Source organism: Sceloporus occidentalis, unplaced genomic scaffold, assembly GCF_023333645.1.
Source record: "Sceloporus occidentalis isolate IW3139 unplaced genomic scaffold, rSceOcc1.0.p SCAF_207, whole genome shotgun sequence".
NCBI classification, from domain to species: domain Eukaryota; kingdom Metazoa; phylum Chordata; class Lepidosauria; order Squamata; family Phrynosomatidae; genus Sceloporus; species Sceloporus occidentalis.
The window spans coordinates 228,957-249,607 of NW_028317187.1; the positions used below are offsets into that span (position 1 = coordinate 228,957).

Genomic DNA, 20,651 nt, shown 5'->3' on the forward strand with positions numbered 1-20,651 from the left:
AAGCAGTAAGTAAGTTTACCGATAATGTTTTTCTTTTCTGTTTATAACCATTCATCTTGGGTATTGACCTGATTTAACTTTTTCAATGTTGGACCTGAAACTCTAAATTGAACTTTGAAAATGGTACATTAAGGATTTGCTTATGTCCCATTCTCTATTATATTGCATCAATAGTAGATGAAAATAATTACAATATAAATTAATATTTAGTGGGAATGTCCAATGTCTTTCTTAAGTGTTTGTAAAAGTTTGTTCTATAAAAGGAAATCATAGCTTAAAAATAAAAGTTAAACCCTACTTGCCTATAACCTTTGCTACAGTCTAAAGTTTTGCGACCATCTGATAACTTAAATAGCATCTGTTCAGCAATTCCTGTATCATATAGTAGAGAATGGATATTGAATATCGTGCAAAATAAAAATGATCATAATTTTAATATTTCATTATTTTAAATAGGAATGTTAATTATTTTCTCTTTTTTTAAATTAAAAAAATATACAAAAACTCATTCTATATTCTATGAAAACTGTCAAAAAACAGGTCCAGAGGGATGTAAATTTAAAAAGCTGTAATGTTGTTACAATCATTTTAATTATAGAACTGAAAATACATTTTACTTTTCATATTATATTACATGGATCCTCAAATAAAATAACTTTAATGTTAAGAGGCTGTTTGTACATAAAACTGTACATAATGTTTTAGAAACAAAATAACTTAAATATTTCAGAGTGAAGAGGGATTCCAGAACTTAAATATAATGTAGAGGGAGAACAATTTGGGGATATATATATATATATATATTTTGTATATATATATATATATATATATATTATTTGTTTTATGTGTTTTCTTTTACACGTTTAACATCCATCCAACACCACTAGTTCAATTCTCGGTAAGGATCAGTCATTATATCGAAGCTAGGATGTTGTGATTACTTTTCATCTCAGGGGACCATATTGCATTATAAAAAGAGCCATGTTAAATGAGTTTTCTTCCAGCGATGGTGCTGGGAATCGCTAGTTTACTGATTAGAACAGAACAACCACAAAATCCATAATAGCGAAGCACTGTTGTATAACCTAGAACCTATATGGATTTTTGATTCTATGCAGACAGACAGTGTGCAAACACTCCACTTCTTATTTTTGTATTGAAACATGTCATAACAAATAATACATTTATAGAGCAAATACATAGGATCCTCATAGATTGATATTCAACGCACAGTTATATTTCGGACAGTAATTTTTTTGGAACTTGGCTGTTCAGGTGAAAACATACAAAAATAAAAAAGAAATTAATCTACGTTCTACTTTGTTGTATCAATATTATATATATATATATATTATATATATATATATATATATATATATATATATATATCCAAGGAGAATAACAAAACTAGAACTGACTAAGACAAACTGATCTAGATGGAAAAATCTTTTTTTTTCCCATCAAAAGTCTTGTTATCTGTTTTTATTAATAAGTTAAAAAAACCAATAACTGAAACTTTCTGGTTATTGGGACTCAATGACTGTTTACAAATATTAGGTATTTTGGTTTAAAATGTGAACAAATTGCACACAAAAAATGATAATTACAATGAAAGCAATGGAGGGGATTTCTTTCAGTGATGCAGTTCTTTGGCACTGGTTTTCCTGTAGTTTTCCAGTTGGTAGAGTTTGATAAATAGACCACACCGGGGTTTTGATTTACTAGTAAATAAAGCTGGCCCTTGGGTCAAGGAAATCTATGATGTCACCTGATTGTGTTACGTTGACACATAGAGACACTAAAAAACATCTATATATATACATGGGCACAAGAACATTGATATGATATTAAACACTGGCATATATTTATATAATTTTGTGATTCTCCTTTCGTTAAATGTTTCAAACTTAAAGAACAAATCATTAAATATTATCTATATTGTTTAAAACAGTTTTCCCTTATTTGCACTGTGTATTGTGACATTTTGTATTTCTTTGGCTCCTATTTTTCTTGGTGTAATATATAATAACTGGCATCCTGACCAGTGGGGACATGTGTGTGCCAGTATGTCCGTGTATGTTACTGTGTGTGTAAGTGTGTTACTGTGTGTGTAAGCATGTTACAGTGTGTATGTGAGCATGTTAATGTGTAAGTGTGCTACTGTGTGCAAGTGTGGCACTGTGTGTGTAATTATGTACTGTGTGTCTGAGTTTGTGTGTGTAAATGTGTTACTATATCTGCTACTAGACTCCCCCCTTCTCAGCCAACAAAGGTAAAGGTGTGTGTGGCTGTAAATGTGTTAGTATGTTACAGTGTGTTCAATGCTTATATATGTGTGTGTAACTAAGTATATTTCCGTGTGTGTGTATTGGTGTGTGTAAGTATGTGTCTGTGTGTGTTAGTGTTTGTGTATAAGTATGTTACTGTGTGTCTGAGGAGCTTGACCTTCACCGTAAGTCTTGCAGGTGGGGCTCCGACATTTTTGGCTCGCTACTGAATGTTATGCTCTCTGTTTGCTGGTGCAAATGGTTTGGATAGACATATACTGAAAATAATTTCATAGGAGACCTACACCAACTGATAATAATTCCTTGTAGGTGCACCACGTTGGCCGTGTTTGAGAATGTTACTTTTATGAAGCTTTAAAACATACGTTCGGGTCTATCAGTCTGATCGTACTCTTACAAACTTCCAAAGACATGTTCATGTTGTTATGGAGATCAAATTCATATGATAAGTGTATAAACTAATCTGTAAGGAACCATGACTGAACTATACACACACACACACAACTTGTAAAATATGTTCTGATTAGTGATACTTAATTTTTCACAAACTAAGGAGATTCTGGAAGTTTCCATAAAGAAAACTTGTCTATAAGGTTCGTTTTTTTTAAATATCTGACAATTTACTTTTACAATTTCAGAGATATGACAAGTAAACCTATTTTTCTAGCAATCTATACACATTACCCATCCCCAGCATAGATATTTTGCCTTTCTTGTTTTAATATTAATACATGACAGAGCACCAATTTTCTTTACTTTTAATTACTTGTAGGCCTCCAGCAGAGAACATTCTTACTCTGATATTCGATAAAGTCATTTACACATACGTTAATGGGACTAGAATCATTTCCAAAGCCTTTGTGGACCCTGACGTTTCCCTCCCTGGCTATGAAAGGTACAGTACACATTAACATGTCAATCTCATCTAGAACTGTTCTGTGATAATTATTTTCCTACTCAATTCAGAATATTTGAATGATGTGACCTACCTTTCGGATTACTTTCAATTCAGAAACAGCAGATGCTGGTTTTCTTACATTCATAACTTTTTTTCTATCATTTCAGATAAGATTTGTGTGTTGATTAAAGAAAATCCACAATTAATGGATGCAATGTTATACTGTATATCCAATATATTATAGACCCCCCCTCTTCATTCCCTCCAACCTTTCTTTTTCTTTCCTTCTATCCTTTCTATTATTGCTTTCTTTCTCTCAATTATTTTCTTCTATTCTTTCCATTCGTTAATTTTTTCCTTTTCTTTAGTTCTTTTTTTATTATGTCTAATCTTTCTTTTTTCTATTCTTTTTTTCTTTTCCACAGAATTAGTACACAGGAAAACAAGACTTTAGGTTTTTCAAAATGTAATGTCATTTTGTTCCTAAATTTCTGCAGATTCCACTTTTTGTTTTTCTTTTGTTGCTGCTACGTTCTAAATTTGAGGTTAATACAGCCAGGTTATCCGTAGCCAAGTCTAGAATGTCTCCAATGTTTCATAAGGGTCTACCATTTAAATAACCTGTAATTGTAATAAAATGAAAACAGTTTGGAAGTCTGCTATAGCAATAGAACAATAACATTTTATCGTTCTCAGCTGGCATCTCTGTCCAAGCTTTCCTGATAACGTACCACCAACCAACCTCCACACTCTTCACCAGCCAGAAACAGTGGATGTCGACAGCCTTTTTCTTCAGTTGAAGGTTGGTAATACTTTTTTAAGCTTGAATTACTATTTTAGCTCCTGTTGACAGTACATTGGCTGGCAGTAGAACTCTGTCAGACATGGGGCTCAGGGTGGAATATATTTTGGAACATAATGCATTCTATTTCCTTTCCCCCTACGTCCAACCAATGCGTACCTGATATCCGGTGCTGTGGAGCATGAAAATCTCCCAAGACAAAGATTTCTTTTTTCCCGCTCTCATCTATATCTCTGCAGGATCAGTGGTCTGAGATTCCATATCTTTAGTGCCTTCATTCATAGATGTTGCAAGTTAGAGTTGGAGCCATTGGGATGGATGATGCTCTATCACAACCCAAAGATAGGACATCAGTGATTTTGTTTGTGGAGTGTGAGACTTAGGTACTACAAGGAGATGATTCTTAGCTGCACTGAGAATGTTATTTTGTACAATAGTGAGAGACAAAATGCACACATAGCTTACACAAATCCCGGAAGAGCTTGGTATAAAAATGTTGTGAAGCTTGGAAATAAGTAAAAAGTTCTTCTTTCTGCCAAAGGAAGCTCTTGCAGGAGAAACCTTGTTTTTGCAAATGAATTTCATATGTTTCCATGAAAATTGATGATAAGCAGACAAAATGCTACTTTACGCTTTATCTTCTAAAGATCTTTCTTTTAAAAATGTTGCCCCAATCTACCTCCTACAAACAACCACATCACGGTATCTCCCTAATCTCATCAGTCCTTAAGTCTCAAACCTATATATATAACATTTTAATATTTTTTTTTTCCTTTTCACTAAAGTGTAAACATAAATGATTCATATGTCAAGAGAAAAGGGAGAAATAGGAATTTAACTGTAACTTCATAAACATCCCAGCCAGTAATGAGAAAAAAAGAGTTGCACATCAAATTGCCGTGGTTCATTCAAGAAATGCATAAATGGTGTGCTTTGTACTAGGTTTGTCTTTGTTAGGGGAAGCCTCAGGCTTCAGATTGTAAGTGATCTTCACCCAAGCAGAAGTGAATTGATTATTGTAACAGGACTTGCATGTACAGAACGCATCCAGCAGTGTTGAGGAAGCTATATATATATCCAGGTAACAAATTACCCAATGTCCTGTCTCATCCACTGAAATCTACACTTGCCACGTGTCTACCTGGGAGAATTCGGGTCATTTTACTACTGATTCTTAATACCTTTACAAATGTTTAGGTTTTAGAGCTCTCTATCATAGTTCAAGCTTGTAGGTTGCATGCAGGACCATTAATGAACGTTGGACAACATATATGGATTATCCAGATAGACATTTTTTATACATTGCTGTCTGGATTTACTATAGTTCCACGGAGAATTCATTGTTTTAAGCCCTAACCACAAACCCGATAACTAATTTCTTATCTAGTATTGTCAATAGCATTGATTTGCCCTGCTGAACATGTATGGAATTTGTATCAATTAGAAGAATAAGCAGCATCCAGACTATCTTTGTCCATTTCACGTACTCTTTATTTTGTAGCTTGGTCCAAAAAAATTCTGCTGTGAACACTACGCAATCCAGGTTTGGTTTAGGAGGTTATGAGGTTTTGGCAAAATGTGGGTAGTTTTATATTCCTAAATCCTAAAATGTGCTTATGTTATAATAATAAGAAATAGTGCTACTTTTTATAGATACTTTATATCTTAGTTAACATCTCGTTGTCATAGTATGTTTTTTTCTTCTAAACCTTAAGGAGTTTTGCCCTTATTTTACGTGTTCGGCATTCATCAGTTCTAATTAATAAGTCAGTTCTGCATATCAGCATTGTCCTTTCAAAGCACGTCGAGTTTCTATATACTCAGTAACTATCTAATTACCAGCATCCAACATTCAAAAAGAATTATTGTGCTAATTATTAGTTTTTGTTGTTTCACAAACATTTAAGGCAATAAATATTTTGTAGCTATATATAAATGATCCAATATACCCTATTGTTCAAAGGTTTGGGGTCACTTAGCTGTTTTCATGGAAAACAAGAACAATTTCACACTGTAACGTAATTACAAAAGGGTTTTCTAACGGTCAATTAGCCTTCGAAACTTAAATGTGGATTGGCGAACACAACGTGCCATCGGAACACAGGAGTGATGGGAGTGATAAAGAGTCTCTGTACGCCTATGAAGATATTCCATAAAAAATTCCAACTACAATAGTCATTTACAATGTCTACACAGTTTTTTTAATCCATGTCATGTTATTTTTATGGACAAAAGTTATTTTTCTTCCAAAAACAAGGAATTTTTTTAAGTGACCCCAAATATTTGAACTGGTAGTTCAATGTATAGTGGTAACTGCGGTAATAAAAACTATTTTACGGTAAGAATTAGCAACACACCTTAAAATAATGCATTCCGGCAAAAATGTACTCATAACTGAAAATTTGTGATTTGATTTTCCAATATTTCTCATTAAAATCCACAGAAGCTGGTCCTTTGTACACAGATTAACATTTAGAATGAGAATTTGGCATTTTTTTATGTTTTGACATAAAATTGTGATTAGCAAACAAGGTGTGAAAAATCCAATAAAAAATTCAAGGCTAATATACCATTAATTAATGAAATCATTTCACTTTTTATTTTTTTTTATCCAAAAATGTAAATACCCAAATCCGTGAAATATAGAGCAGATTCGCCGCATGTGACACGCCGGGTTAGAAGGGTAACATTTGCAGAAAATAATCTGAAATAAGATGTGGGATTTGTCACCTGCTATTGTGAAGGCACACAATAGTCTCACTTTTGTGCATAACACATTTCATTTTGTATGGTTTGCTAAGCACACTAAAATCTTACAGGTCATTGGCTGCAGATACTTTTGGGGATCAAGTACAAGTAATTGATTGTGACTGGATTGTGTTTGCTAAGTGAGGGTTAAAATCCAATCTTACAATTGAGTCTGGATTTCAAGGTTTCGAGTATCCTACAGTTGTTCTAAAGCTGATACATTCGAATGGTTTGGGGGCACGGATATTCCCATTGGCAAACCACGCAATCTCTCTATTTGCATGACAGAGGAAATGGAAATTTGGGGTAGTTTTGTTCAAAAAGAATAGGCTTTGGGTTGCTTTAATTTCAGCAGATGATATCGAAAAGGAATCAGTGTGTTTTGTCGTGTAGTATGTTTTCTTAAAGTTGCACTTAATGTGTGTTCGTTATAAATTTCTTCTTGTTAACCTAAATCAGGATTTCTAAAACATAAAATGAAGTTAATGACTTAGGGGCTGTATTTCTAGACCTAGATCTGTATCCTTGACTGTGGAAGCCATTGCTGTCTTTGTGGCATTTACTGAGATGCCGCCGCATATTCTGTTGCTGCCTACCCGTCGTGTTTACACAAAGGTACCCTTCCTGGATGTCGAGGGGCACTCCATAATGTAGAGGCTTTGCCATCCATCGTGCATTACTGTGATAAGGAAACATCAGATGCCCCATATTGCACCGGCCCCTTATACCCTACAGTGAGTGTGGGGCAGCTCTGGCCGCGTTTGAAAGAGAATGTCTCCTGAGCCAGACAGGGGTAATCGTGTGAGTGGGGGGGCATAGATACCATGCCCTTTAATACAGTTCCTCATGTTGTGGTGACCCCAACCATAAAATGATGTAAGTATATATTGTGAAATATGTTTTTTTTTCCGATGGTCGTAGGCGACCCCTGTGAAAGGGTCGTTTGACCCCCAAAGGGGTTGCGACCCACAGGTTGAGAACCGCTGATCTAGAAGGTGGGCTATACTTTGATCAGATGAACCCCTAAGACTCCCAGTATTACACCTTTTTTAGCAAGACTTTTACGTGCTGTTGTGTTCTTTCGACACCCAAGTAATTGTCTGGGGTATTTAGGAGAAAATGTATTGTGACTTCAAGGGCTGTAGAACACCATGATATATTCATACCTACCAAACATTCTGAGCTCCAAGAAGAGAAGGAGGTCAGACGAGGTTAGAGGAACAGAGAAACCAAAAGTGACCCGGTGCTTTATTTCATCAGTCCCTATGAAAGCATCTCTCCTGAAGTGTCCCCATTGCAAATGGATCTAGGCCTTTGTTTCTGTATTCACACATTTTCAACTTTTTTATTTTTGTAGAAGGACGCACAATTACTTCTATATCCTTCCATCACAATAGAGGTAAGAAGCAGAACGCCAGTGCAGAAAGGCAAGAGTGCGCAGGTCGAGCCGGGAAGAGCGTCAGCTTTGCTGCCATGTAACCTGTGGCTGATCACAAAGGTGAGATGTTCCAGGAGCTCCATATCCATGCGCACAGTTATACTTTGGTATTCCAAGGAATTTTAACATATATACGGATAAAATGTGGGTGGGAGAACGTCATTGGCGGACGCTGCCAGTTCTTCCGGCGAAAAGGTCCTTGCATGAGCTAGATGCTTCACATCAACCGGAACAAAACTATCAAAAGATATGCAATACAAGAGAAAGAGGCTCCTACTGACTGATATCTAATCACATGTCATAAAAGCGTTAAGGGCAGTAAGCATTATGCCTGATAATAAATAACAAAAGGGCAGTTGTTGTGAGCGTTTTTTATTCTTATTTAATATGACTGTGATTTAATTTGAAACTTTCAAAGGAGTCTAAGTATCTGCACCATCGTGTTATCTGTCTAACTTTTCCGGACCTTATGTCATTTTGTACATATGATCAGAACGATACACGAAAAGTTGATTGGAAAGTTAACTAATTGGCGCAAGGAATATGGCTACTGTGTTTACAAAGACCATGTGTGTTAACCCTAGCAGCTACTTACTGTATGTATGTGTATATATATATATATATATATATATATATATATATATATTATATATTATTATTATTATTATTATTTAGTGAGTGAAATAATAAGATGTAGAAGAGGATTTCTGTTACGCCAACTCGTTGTGATAGATTTACCCCCGACATTGATACATATTATTGACCTAACCGCTCACGCCCTGTACTGTGTATTAAGAGTTAACGCACAAGTGTAGGAACCAGAGAATTACATATTTTTTCTGCGATATTCATGTTTTGTCTAAAGATCCCGATGTATATTAACGTAAAGCTTTTATTTTGCTTAATTATGTTCTAGACAGCCAGCCGTGTTTTTACTGTCTTTTCGGTTCGCTGGTCTTTTTACGGTATTTGAAGGAAAATGAGGTGTTAGAAATACAACGCGTGACACGTTATGTAACCTGAATCATTACCCTGTGAAACACATACGGGAGGCAGCAGAACAGAAATATCAGAGGTCTTCTCTGTTAGTCGATGAACTGTAAAATGTGCCTCGGTTGTAAAAAGGATCACTGACAACGAACAGAGATCTGCCGTTAAGTTCTGGATAGTATTTAACTTTTCTCAGTTAATATCATGGTTTATTCAGCTATAATGACCTAATTATTAGGACGAAATATTTCATTTTCTGGTTCTCTCAACATATTTAAAGGGGAAGTACCATGGAAAATATTTTTCAACTTGTGCATAAAACTGTATACAGTCATGCGGGTCGGCACTGCCAAAAATTGGTTTCAATAAACTCAGTTTATCTGTAGACCTGGAGGCCGCCATTGTTGTTGATCATGTGATGTGTTGGATGACTTACCCAGCTCAAGCACCACACGGAGCTGATTCCTTATGACAATGCTAATGAAGTCAGTTTCTCCCCTTGTTCTTCGTCTGTCTGCTAGGGTGGAATGATCTTGAGCCGGGCCATGCCACGAATCTGCCTGGCGGTTGGACATCCCATCAAACTGAAAACTGGAAATGGAGCTTTTTTAGAAGGCTATAGGTTAACACTTCAAAAAAGGTAATAATATGAGGTTGATAGACCCTATTTTATCACTTTGTCAGTCTGTGGTACATCAGATACATCAGCTATAGCATTGTCTGAAAGGACTATTCAATAAACTTTTTTAAATAAAGAATAACATGCTTAGCGAAGGCTCTTTGCTTTAATTCTATATGGGTTATATAGGAATGTATCATTTCTGTCCCACTAGAAGCGGACCATTTATTATACATCAGCTTTAATATTTAGTAAACAGGGGCAAGCACTTAGATAAAAAAATGGATAAAAAAAATGGATGTTCATCTATCTTTCAAAGTTACCATTTGAAAGCTGTTTACAAAACTCTTTTGTGCTGTAAATGGGAACATTAATGATAGATTTTATTTCAGAGAAAGAAACAACTCTGCGCAGTTATGGGGCTTTGGGAACAAAGGCTCGATCTTTTCCAAGGTACGCGGGCAAGGAGGGACTGTCAAGGGATGAGCTGATTTAAAGATTCTCTAAAGCAATGAGGACTTAGTGGCATTTCCATAATGACCGGATCTTTTCCTGGCCTGTTTGCTGATATAATTGTGTTGGAGACAGGACTGGATAGTGCACATGGAGCGTTTTTTTTTAAAATAGATGTGCTTTGCGTTCCTTCATTGCTAGGCTACTTGATTGGACTTTCCCCGCAGACCAGCTTTCCACTGTATATGGGCAATCAGTCAGCCCTTCTTCCATTCTCCTCACCATTTCTTTGTCCTACCTGTTCTGTTCCTCCCCTGTTGTTAATATGCTGTTTGTTATCTGTCGGCTCAGGCAAACTTGGTATGTTCAGAACAACACATTTTTAGTTTTGGAACACTGAAACCACAGATTTCAGCTTTCCTGAGATAAAGCAGTCCCTTGTGTTTAAATCAAGCACCTCCAAAACTATTAATGTGATTTACGTTCAGAAACCCAAGTGTACCGAATAAATGTAGTTGTAAACATGACATTGTCGCTTTTACACCTGAAATCAGAAACATTTCATCAACAGCAAAGGTCCATAACTATGGAACAAAAATGCCAACAGACCTTGTTGTTTGAATGAAATAAACATAAATTAAGGAGACTCTTAAGTTCCCCTCTTAGATATACTATTATTATTATTTATTGTTTTATATAGCGCCATCAAATTCCGTAGTGCTGTACAATGGGTAGACAAGACATAACAAGTAGTATGTAACATAACACAGAGACAACAGGTGAGGAGGGCCCTGCTCAAACGAGCTTACAATCTATCTATCTATCTATCTATCTATCTATCTATCTATCTATATATATATATATATATTATATATACACTGTATATATATGTGTGTATATATATATATATATATATATATATATATATATACTGTATAGATATGACTCTGTAAACTACTTAATTTTTCAAGGTTACTGATTTGGGGTGTATACTTGGGAACTAACAGACATATTAATGCAACAGTTGCTTTTTTGTTAATGGGAGCACATTAATGAAGGGAAACATCATCTTTCACTCCATTATGCTTACATTTCTGTCTTTTATGATTTTGACAGACTAAATAATTATAGAATGCTAGAAACAAGGACACATAAGTATACTTAAATGGTTCTGTAAATTGACAAGTACCACGTAGAGAAGCAGAAAACGTGTTCTATTTGCAATTAAATACTAATCACTAAATGCCAACGAAACAAAGAATAATGGTATTCGGGGGACATAATGTACGACATGCTGAGAAGGTGGCTGGCAGATTGTGAGGACACTTTTGGTCTTATTTATCAAGCCAAAACTTCCCAGCTAACTTTGTGAGCGCAATCTAGAACTAGAAGTGCTCAAGAATTGTCCCAGTTTTCTTTAAAAAACGTGTCTCTCTGTTTAGTTGACATACACATTAAAGCGCTGGTTTAACCAAAAAATCAACAATATGTATTCTATAAAATACTGTTAAATACAACCTGTGACATTTTGAACAATAAATGCATAATATTATATAGATATACAGATTGCTGAGAGTAGATAGTCTTATTCTATAGATCTGGTTCTTTAACACCCCCCCCCCCCAAAAAAAATCAATTGTTTCAAAAAGTACTTTTATGAGGTCTGATATGGAAGCAAAATTGTTTTGTAATTGCTTTCTCCCTGTGAGGTCAGCAGGGGACTTTTGAAATTGTAGGCCAACCACAGCTGGATGCCCCTTTTCCAGAAACCCAAGCCAAGGGTCCATCAGCATGTGTTATCATAGGGTGCACACCATTCTTAACATTAGATCCTAACATTATCAAAGGCTAACAACTCTTCTTCCCTGACCACCCAGTAGTCTAATAGATCGTAACTTCGACTCTCTTTTTATTGTCTTCTCCAACAGGCTTTTCCCGAGTTTGTCCTGACCTACCTGAAGGACCTGCATGTGCAAGAGGTACCAACGCAGGCAGCAGATCATACCCCAGGGCAGGCTTGGCCTCCATCCCAGCGGGACGATGGCAAAATCTCATCAAAAGAGGTGAGCGCTTTTGATTATCCTCTGAGCTGGTCACATCTCAAACACACCATAGACTGGAATGAAGAAGTCCTATGTGTAATGATAAATAGCAAGATAAAAAACTGGACCAAACTCTTTAACTACTGATTTACGAAGAAATGGTAACAGAAAATAGCATGATTTTATATAAAAGTTCAAATATACGGCAAGTATGATGGCTCTGCATAAAACAATAAATAATAAATAAAAATCATTTTACATGTTGAAGTTGTGACCTAATCTTTGTTCTAATGTAGCCTGCGTATTGCACTAATATATGAAATATCAGATGTCATTTTTTTGTTTGTTTTTTTGCATTTTCCAGGCTTGGCAGAACGATGTCAGTCATTTCAATCAGCAGCAAGTTTCCGAAGCATCGGTTGCCCAGTTATCGCCCACAGGTGGCCCAGGGGAGGCGAGGCAGCTGACAGTGGCATTGGTGAAGAATCTTACTGGGAAACATCCTCAGGCCCCAGCTCAAAGGTAAGCTCGTGACAGAACACATACTTATTGTTCAATGACATTAGATGTGTTCCTTCAGTTTTATGTTACATTGATTCCCCAGATATTATTGAAATATCTCACAATCCCTCTGGCCTCAGAAGCAAACATGTAATTTTTTTTATCTTTACAAAATTAATGGAAAGTGTATTGTTTATGTATATATATATTATATATAATAGCAACAAAAATACTAAGACGGTTTTATTATATTTGGTCTGTTTTTATTGTCATTCAAATTTGGTTATATGTATAGAATATTTAATTTTCATCATTTCAATGCGTAGATTAACTGACTGTATGACGTCATTCACAATACAATTCTACAATGTATATTTGATAACTAGACCATAACGGATGTGTCAGGAAGAGGCGTCGGTACAGCTGTAGACTATAGAGTTTACAATCTGATGTGGAATTAGATATTATAGAATTGGTTAATTCTTTTTAAGGATTTGTCCAAATTTTGGCACCTGTCGAGCCTTATTGCAGAGAAAGCTGTCCAACTGGAGTAGAACAAGAAGACACTCCAGAAGAACCTTCCCTGACTAATGGCTCTTCCAGTTCAGTTTACCAAAGTAGACTGTCCAGTTTTTATCAGACATTCGGAATCAAAGAAACTCATAGTTTTTGATAAGTGCATTACAATTAAATCAAATTTATTTAAATAGCGCCAATGGATTCTGTAGAGCTATTAGTGGGCGGTGCATATATTAATCAAAGACAATTTAAAATTAACACTAACACATGTTTAGACATACTGGTACAGAAGGAGAAGAGGGCCCTCGTGAGCTTACAATCTATTGTATACTTGGGTATGTGACTGTCACGTTTCACCATGCGCTAGCTGGACTTGTTCAAACTTTGTTGTTCATTTTCATTTACCGACCACTAGTGGCCGCCCTTGCCACTCAGACCACTCTGACTAATTATCAGGTCCAGCTGCAGTGGCTTACCTGATCAAGTCAGCCTTGATAAACCTGCCCAGCCCTGCAGTCTGGGCCTTGACATTGAAGTTGGAGGACTACCTGTTTGGTTCCTGATTTGTTCCAGTACCTGCCTTGTTCCAGTACCTGCCTTGTTCCAGTACCTGCCTTGTTCCAGTACCTGCCTTGTTCCAGTACCTGCCTTGTTCCAGTACCTGCCTTGTTCCAGAACCTGCCTTGTTCCAGAACCTGCCTTGTTCCAGAACCTGCCTTGTTCCAGAACCTGCCTTGTTCCAGAACCTGCCTTGTTCCAGAACCTGCCTTGTTCCAGAACCTGCCTTGTTCCAGAACCTGCCTTGTTCCAGTACCTGCCGTGTTCCTGAGTTGCGGCCTGCGCCCCACTAAGTGGACTCCCAAGAGGAGTGCCCTGCATCGCGACTCCCAGGATGACTGCCCACTAGCGGACTACCCTGGTTGAGTGCCCTGCAAGTGGGCAACCTGCCGTGTGCCCTGCAAGTGGGCAACCTGCCGTGTGCCCTGGAAGAGGGCTACAAGCCGTGTGCCCCGCAAGTGGGCTTATCTGCCGTGTGCCCCGCAAGTGGGCTTATCTGCCGTGTGCCCCGCAAGTGGGCTTATCTGCCGTGTGCCCCGCAAGTGGGCTTATCTGCCGTGTGCCCCGCAAGTGGGCTTATCTGCCGTGTGCCCCGCAAGTGGGCTTATCTGCCGTGTGCCCCGCAAGTGGGCTTATCTGCCGTGTGCCCCGCAAGTGGGCTTATCTGCCGTGTGCCCCGCAAGTGGGCTTATCTGCCGTGTGCCCCGCAAGTGGGCTTATCTGCCGTGTGCCCCGCAAGTGGGCTTATCTGCCGTGTGCCCCGCAAGAGGGCTTATCTGCCGTGTGCCCCGCAAGTGGGCTTCCTGCCAAGTTGAGTGACTTTCTTTGTATTTATTGATGTACCATTGCAGTCAATACAACTCTTAATCCAGATCTGTTGTCTGTGGTTTCTTCCTGCGCCTGTCTGTAACAACCCCAGACCATAATGCATCGTGGGGTACAGACAGAGCCCCTCGTATCCCCTGCACCTGGGCTCCTTATCAACCTGTGTTCTCAGCTCGTGACAGAATGTCAAGGCCCACACAAGGAGTTCGCGGGGATACCTGCAGTGCTGGAATTGTTGGCAGAATGTGTACTCCACCTATGCAAGTCGGTAAGGACTGTGGTGGAAGCCGATTGCGTGGACACAAAAACCAAGACACAGACACCAAGAAAGAAGGCTGCTAAGAGCTTTAAGCGAGAGCCACTCACCAAAAAGGAAATACAGAGAAGGCAAGAGGACGACCTGTGCTTTTATTGTGGAGGGACTGGCCACAGGATAACATATTGTCCGCACAGACCAGTCAAGCCGTCCGCAACCCCCATTGAGAAACCCCATGTCCAGGAACCTGCATATGACGTCAGCAACGTTACAAAGCAGAAGCATTCCCTGTCGCGACCACAGACAGGTAATGCAGGGGTTAACCAGTCCTCGGCACCTGAGGATCCTACGCCCTCTATAGTAACGTCAGATGACCTCCAGACCTCGTCTGACGCCCCCGAGTGGTCTGATATGGACAGTGCGTCATCTGAGGCGGATGTCATGGATCTCAACCCCCCAGCTGTTTGTGCGGTAAGGAACACCACTCCTACCACTCACAGGAGTAGGAAAAGGACACTCCAAACCGCACAACACTCCCTAGGAGCTCCTGGCAACGTCCTTGCATCAGATGGAAAGATCGTACACAGAACAGAACTGAAACAGTACGAACAACGTCTCCGTGACCAAAGGTCCAGTAAGCGTTCCTCTTTTCCACCTGCAACCCAGCCCTGTCTTGGTGCTATTCAACACCGCTCAGAGGAGAACCGTGCACAGGGCGAATACCTAACCCCTGGTGAATTCAGGAGTAGATGTGGGACAAGACAAGCACTTACCGGGACTATCACATCTGTCTATCCAGCCCAAATCAGCACAACAGAACCACTGCCATCAGATCGTGTAGTGACTTCCAACGGCAATGTAATATGTCGTGAAGACCTGGAAGCGTATGAGAAAGCACTACGTGCTAGGACAAAGAAGAAGAAGTCTCACCGCAGACGGTGAGACCACTGTTCCATGGTTCTGTGAGCATCCGGAGGCTGCTCCTTGCAGTGGGGGTATGTCACGTTTCCCCATGCGCTAGCTGGACTTGTTCAAACTTTGTTGTTCATTTTCATTTACCGACCACTAGTGGCCGCCCTTGCCACTCAGACCACTCTGACTAATTATCAGGTCCAGCTGCAGTGGCTTACCTGATCAAGTCAGCCTTGATAAACCTGCCCAGCCCTGCAGTCTGGGCCTTGACATTGAAGTTGGAGGACTACCTGTTTGGTTCCTGATTTGTTCCAGTACCTGCCTTGTTCCAGAACCTGCCTTGTTCCAGAACCTGCCTTGTTCCAGAACCTGCCGTGTTCCTGAGTTGCGGCCTGCGCCCCACTAAGTGGACTCCCAAGAGGAGTGCCCTGCATCGCGACTCCCAGGATGACTGCCCACTAGCGGACTACCCTGGTTGAGTGCCCTGCAAGTGGGCAACCTGCCGTGTGCCCTGCAAGTGGGCAACCTGCCGTGTGCCCTGGAAGAGGGCTACAAGCCGTGTGCCCCGCAAGTGGGCTTATCTGCCGTGTGCCCCGCAAGTGGGCTTATCTGCCGTGTGCCCCGCAAGTGGGCTTATCTGCCGTGTGCCCCGCAAGTGGGCTTATCTGCCGTGTGCCCCGCAAGTGGGCTTATCTGCCGTGTGCCCCGCAAGTGGGCTTATCTGCCGTGTGCCCCGCAAGAGGGCTTATCTGCCGTGTGCCCCGCAAGTGGGCTTCCTGCCAAGTTGAGTGACTTTCTTTGTATTTATTGATGTACCATTGCAGTCAATACAACTCTTAATCCAGATCTGTTGTCTGTGGTTTCTTCCTGCGCCTGTCTGTAACAACCCCAGACCATAATGCATCGTGGGGTACAGACAGAGCCCCTCGTATCCCCTGCACCTGGGCTCCTTATCAACCTGTGTTCTCAGCTCGTGACAGTGACAGTTAGCGAGGACTGCTTGGGTAAGGATGACTTGGTAGTAGAGAGGGCGATACGGAGAAGGCTGTGTTGAGATCCTGCAGGTGAGGATGACGGATGGCCTCTTTAGGATGCAGGTTGAGGGATAAGTAGGTTTTTAGTGATAACTGCGATAGTTGTTTTGAACTCTGTTGAAAGATTGTATGGTTTGGGAGCATGTGTCAGCCAGATGTTTCAACTCAAATATTAAGGAAATCGGTGAACGTAAAAACAATGTTAAGTGATAAGTTCCTTGTTGATACTCTTACTGGGCTGTACCCTTCAAAAAATCGGGGTCACCTAGGAATTTCCTTTTTTTTTTTAAAAAATTTAATTAAAAAAAGAAACGCTAATTTTGTTCATTGAAATAACATGAAATGGATCAGAAATCCATCACAATCACATTTTTGAGAGCTTTGCTGAAATTGACTGGATATACCATAGGCAGAGTGTAAATACTACTTAAGGATCTGGCACATGGTAAACCTTTGTGGGTCCAAACCTTCTAGTCTGGCTGTTTTTTTTCCTGCAGTAGAGACCTTAATCAGTCGTCAATCTCATCTTATATACAGGAGAGCCGTGTGCCTATCCCATGCGTGTTTGAATTCCTTTACTGTATTAAACTTTAAAACTTTTGGTGGCGGGTTCTTCTACCTATCTACCACCCACCATCATATCTAACCACCCCTCCCAAGGACACCTTACTTCTTCACCATATGGGATAGAAAGTACTAGCCATGAGATCCAAACCATTTCTCATACTATTTACTCCTGAGAAGGTACACATAATTTAGTTTGAATATTACCTCCGATCATCACACTCAACAGATCCATCGACTGGCTGCGGTAAAACCACAACGCATAGTCGGTGACCCTTTATACAGTACGTCGCGTACTTAAGGAGACGCGTCACTAAGGTGGTATCAGTCTTCCACGTATCGTTCATTACGCTATAATCTAAGCTCAGTTACTTTTCCGTGGCACGCTGGCCCTTTCTGTGAGCAAGGGGCAGGTGTCCGACGCACGTAATAGAGTTAGAATAACCAACGGAGGAGAGTCATGAATCCCTTTATCAAGGGTGTTTAGATAAAAGCACTTTATCCAGCCAGCCAAGGGCTATGAATACACAACGCGGTCTAACCCCGCACCATACGTTTCAGACCAGTGCTGTCCGAAAATTAATTGGATTTGTTTGTTTATATTAGCTTATCAAATCCAATGATTTACCTTTATTGAAATTGAATGGGAGGGACTGTAGCGATCGTCAAAGCATCGCGACCCCGCTTGTCACCCAGTGACCCGTGAGAAGGAAATAATGAACTGTGAGTAGCCGTCATCCTAACCGCTTCTGACAGCTTTGCTGTGGGCACATCTGTGTTGGTTTCATGGAAGGGCCTTTGTTTTTTTCCCACTAGTGACTCTGCGGAGCGCTGTGGGGTATGCTTGCTGCCCGACTCCTCCATTTGCCCTCCCTTTCTAGTGATGGGAGCAGCTGCCGCTGATGAATCTGACATTTAATGATTTGTTTGGCATTTATTATTTAATTATAATTTTTATTTTATTTTTTTGGGGGGTAATATTTGTTGGGTCTCCATTGGAATTCAGTGCATTAAAATCATTTATTCTTTTTTTTTTTTTTTTTTTTTGCGTAATCAGACTTGAACACTTCCAAAGGATGCATTTAGATGTCTGGAAATAATTTGAATATCTTTAATTTACTAAGATTATATATTAACCCTTTGGTTTGGTTTTGTAGCATAATACATATAGACTCAAACTGTCAAAACACAGCTAAAAGAAGACGGACCGTGAGACGTATCGTTATTCATTATTGATAAACCAACGTATTTGGTAAGGGTATACAATAGGCAGATACACCTTAAGTGTTTAGTTTAAATAAATATCATATTACTGGTGTTTAAAGGGATTATATTACAGGTTTTGATGGCTTTGTTAGTGGCTGCATAGTTTTTTAGTCTCTTTTAGACGCTACTTGCTGTCTCTTAGCCTCGTGTTTTCTGTCTCTGCTCTAGATCACCAGTAACTATATCCGGACACTTAAATTCCAATGAATTGATAAGCCATACATCTTCTATCTTCATATTATTAAATGGATTTGTAAAAGGCGATGATTACATTTCCATTTCCTACCTAGGAGCCCTTTATGTTTCTTTGCAATCCATACCTAGGAACACTCTGGTTTCGGACATCATATCTCCCAACTGTCCTGTTTTTTTCCGCAGGACAGTTCCAATATTTGGACGCTGTCCTGCAGGACAATGGAGATCATAGGCTGATTGGGGAGATCAGTAATTTGTAATTCAGTAATTGATGGCTGGGCGTTTGGAGCAAATCTCCCACATGGCTACTTTGCTGAGCGCCACAATGTGGCTCGACGGGTAAGGTAGGTGGCCCTTCTTTAAAAAAAAATTGAGAGGTATGGAAAAGTATGAGATAGTGGGTCATCAGAAAATGTTGTGGTTGCTTAACATGTAAATAATGTTGTAGGTATTTAGTTTGTAATTATGCAAATATTTTGGCATTTTGAAGTTGGGTTCTTGAAAGTTCCTTGTAACTTGTGAAGGAAAGCAGCGAAAGCTGTCTATAAAATTATCAATTGGTGGCATCTTTAGTCTGAAGTCCTCAGAGTAATAACTTTTACCCTGGTGGCTTCCTTGTTGCTTTTGCCCCGTGTATTTTCATTGGTTTGAGCACTTTGAAGACCTTGCATGTAATGGAGTCATTTTTGTACCTAATCTACAACAAAATCCACCCATTAGTTCAGATTTTGTCTCATTCTGTCCTCACTTGGAGGATGACTTGAGTGGGTTGGCATTTTCTACAGGATAGACGAGAACCGTTCAAAGGACCACAACTGCCCCGTAGCAAGCAAATTTCAGAAACAATTCCAAAAAGGACTTATTAGATATAGCGGCAGGTTCACTCATATCCGTGAATTATATGGTGTACAGACATTGCATATCGATGGTTCCTCATAGTCCTGAATATTTGCCGGCACGGCACACCAGTCCTCCGATGGGAACCCATTTGTTCCATGAGGTCTCTCTTCTGCAGAGACACAGACATACTGGATTTCTGGAGGGCGATCAGCATACCCGAGAAGTCTCACGGTTTGGCTCCCGAGTCTCAGAGTTTTTTGCTATAATCATATATAAAACTCTCAATTGGTGCTTTTGCTACCAGTATGTTGTGGTTGACATCCCTGCTTGAATACAGATGACTCCATTAAGTGAATCTTTAAATAATAATAAGTCAAGTTTTTCATGAGGTATTGGATCCATTTGGTTAACACATTTGGTGAGCCACTTTACTGTGGGCTGTTAAAGGGTTAATATTTAAAGAGTCTCAGAGTCAGCTCACTTAGAAAGTTCCCAGGTATGGCGATGAGCAATGGCAGGGGGAGCTTCCTGCTTCCTGTCATGTGACAAGGTCAGCCAGTAAGATGCTCCCTTTGCAGTCATATACTGTCAGTAAGAGTGAAAGCTGTGTGGCTGTCTGTAAGGCTCAGAGTTTTGTCAGTCATAAATGGGTGACTTTCCCTGTTCAAACACCACACTGAGCTGATGCTTTATGGCAATGCTAATGAAGTCCTTCCTCCATAGACATTCATTAGTCAGAGTCAGTCTGGGTGATTAACACTGAGCCATTCTGTTGTTTCTCACAGGCAGTATGATAATTAGTCAGAGCGTTTGTCTATTAAATAACATAACAGAACTAGAAGACAAACGGCTAATATGCAGCTGCTTGAAGACATCATATAATCCAAAAACCAGAACTGTTTC

At 39.5% G+C, this 20,651-nt stretch overlaps 1 pseudogene; it reads left to right on the plus strand.

The window, feature by feature from the left end:
- Window positions 1–20,651, plus strand: part of LOC149277645 (doublecortin domain-containing protein 1-like) — a 115,268-nt pseudogene that overhangs the window by 68,286 nt on the left and 26,331 nt on the right.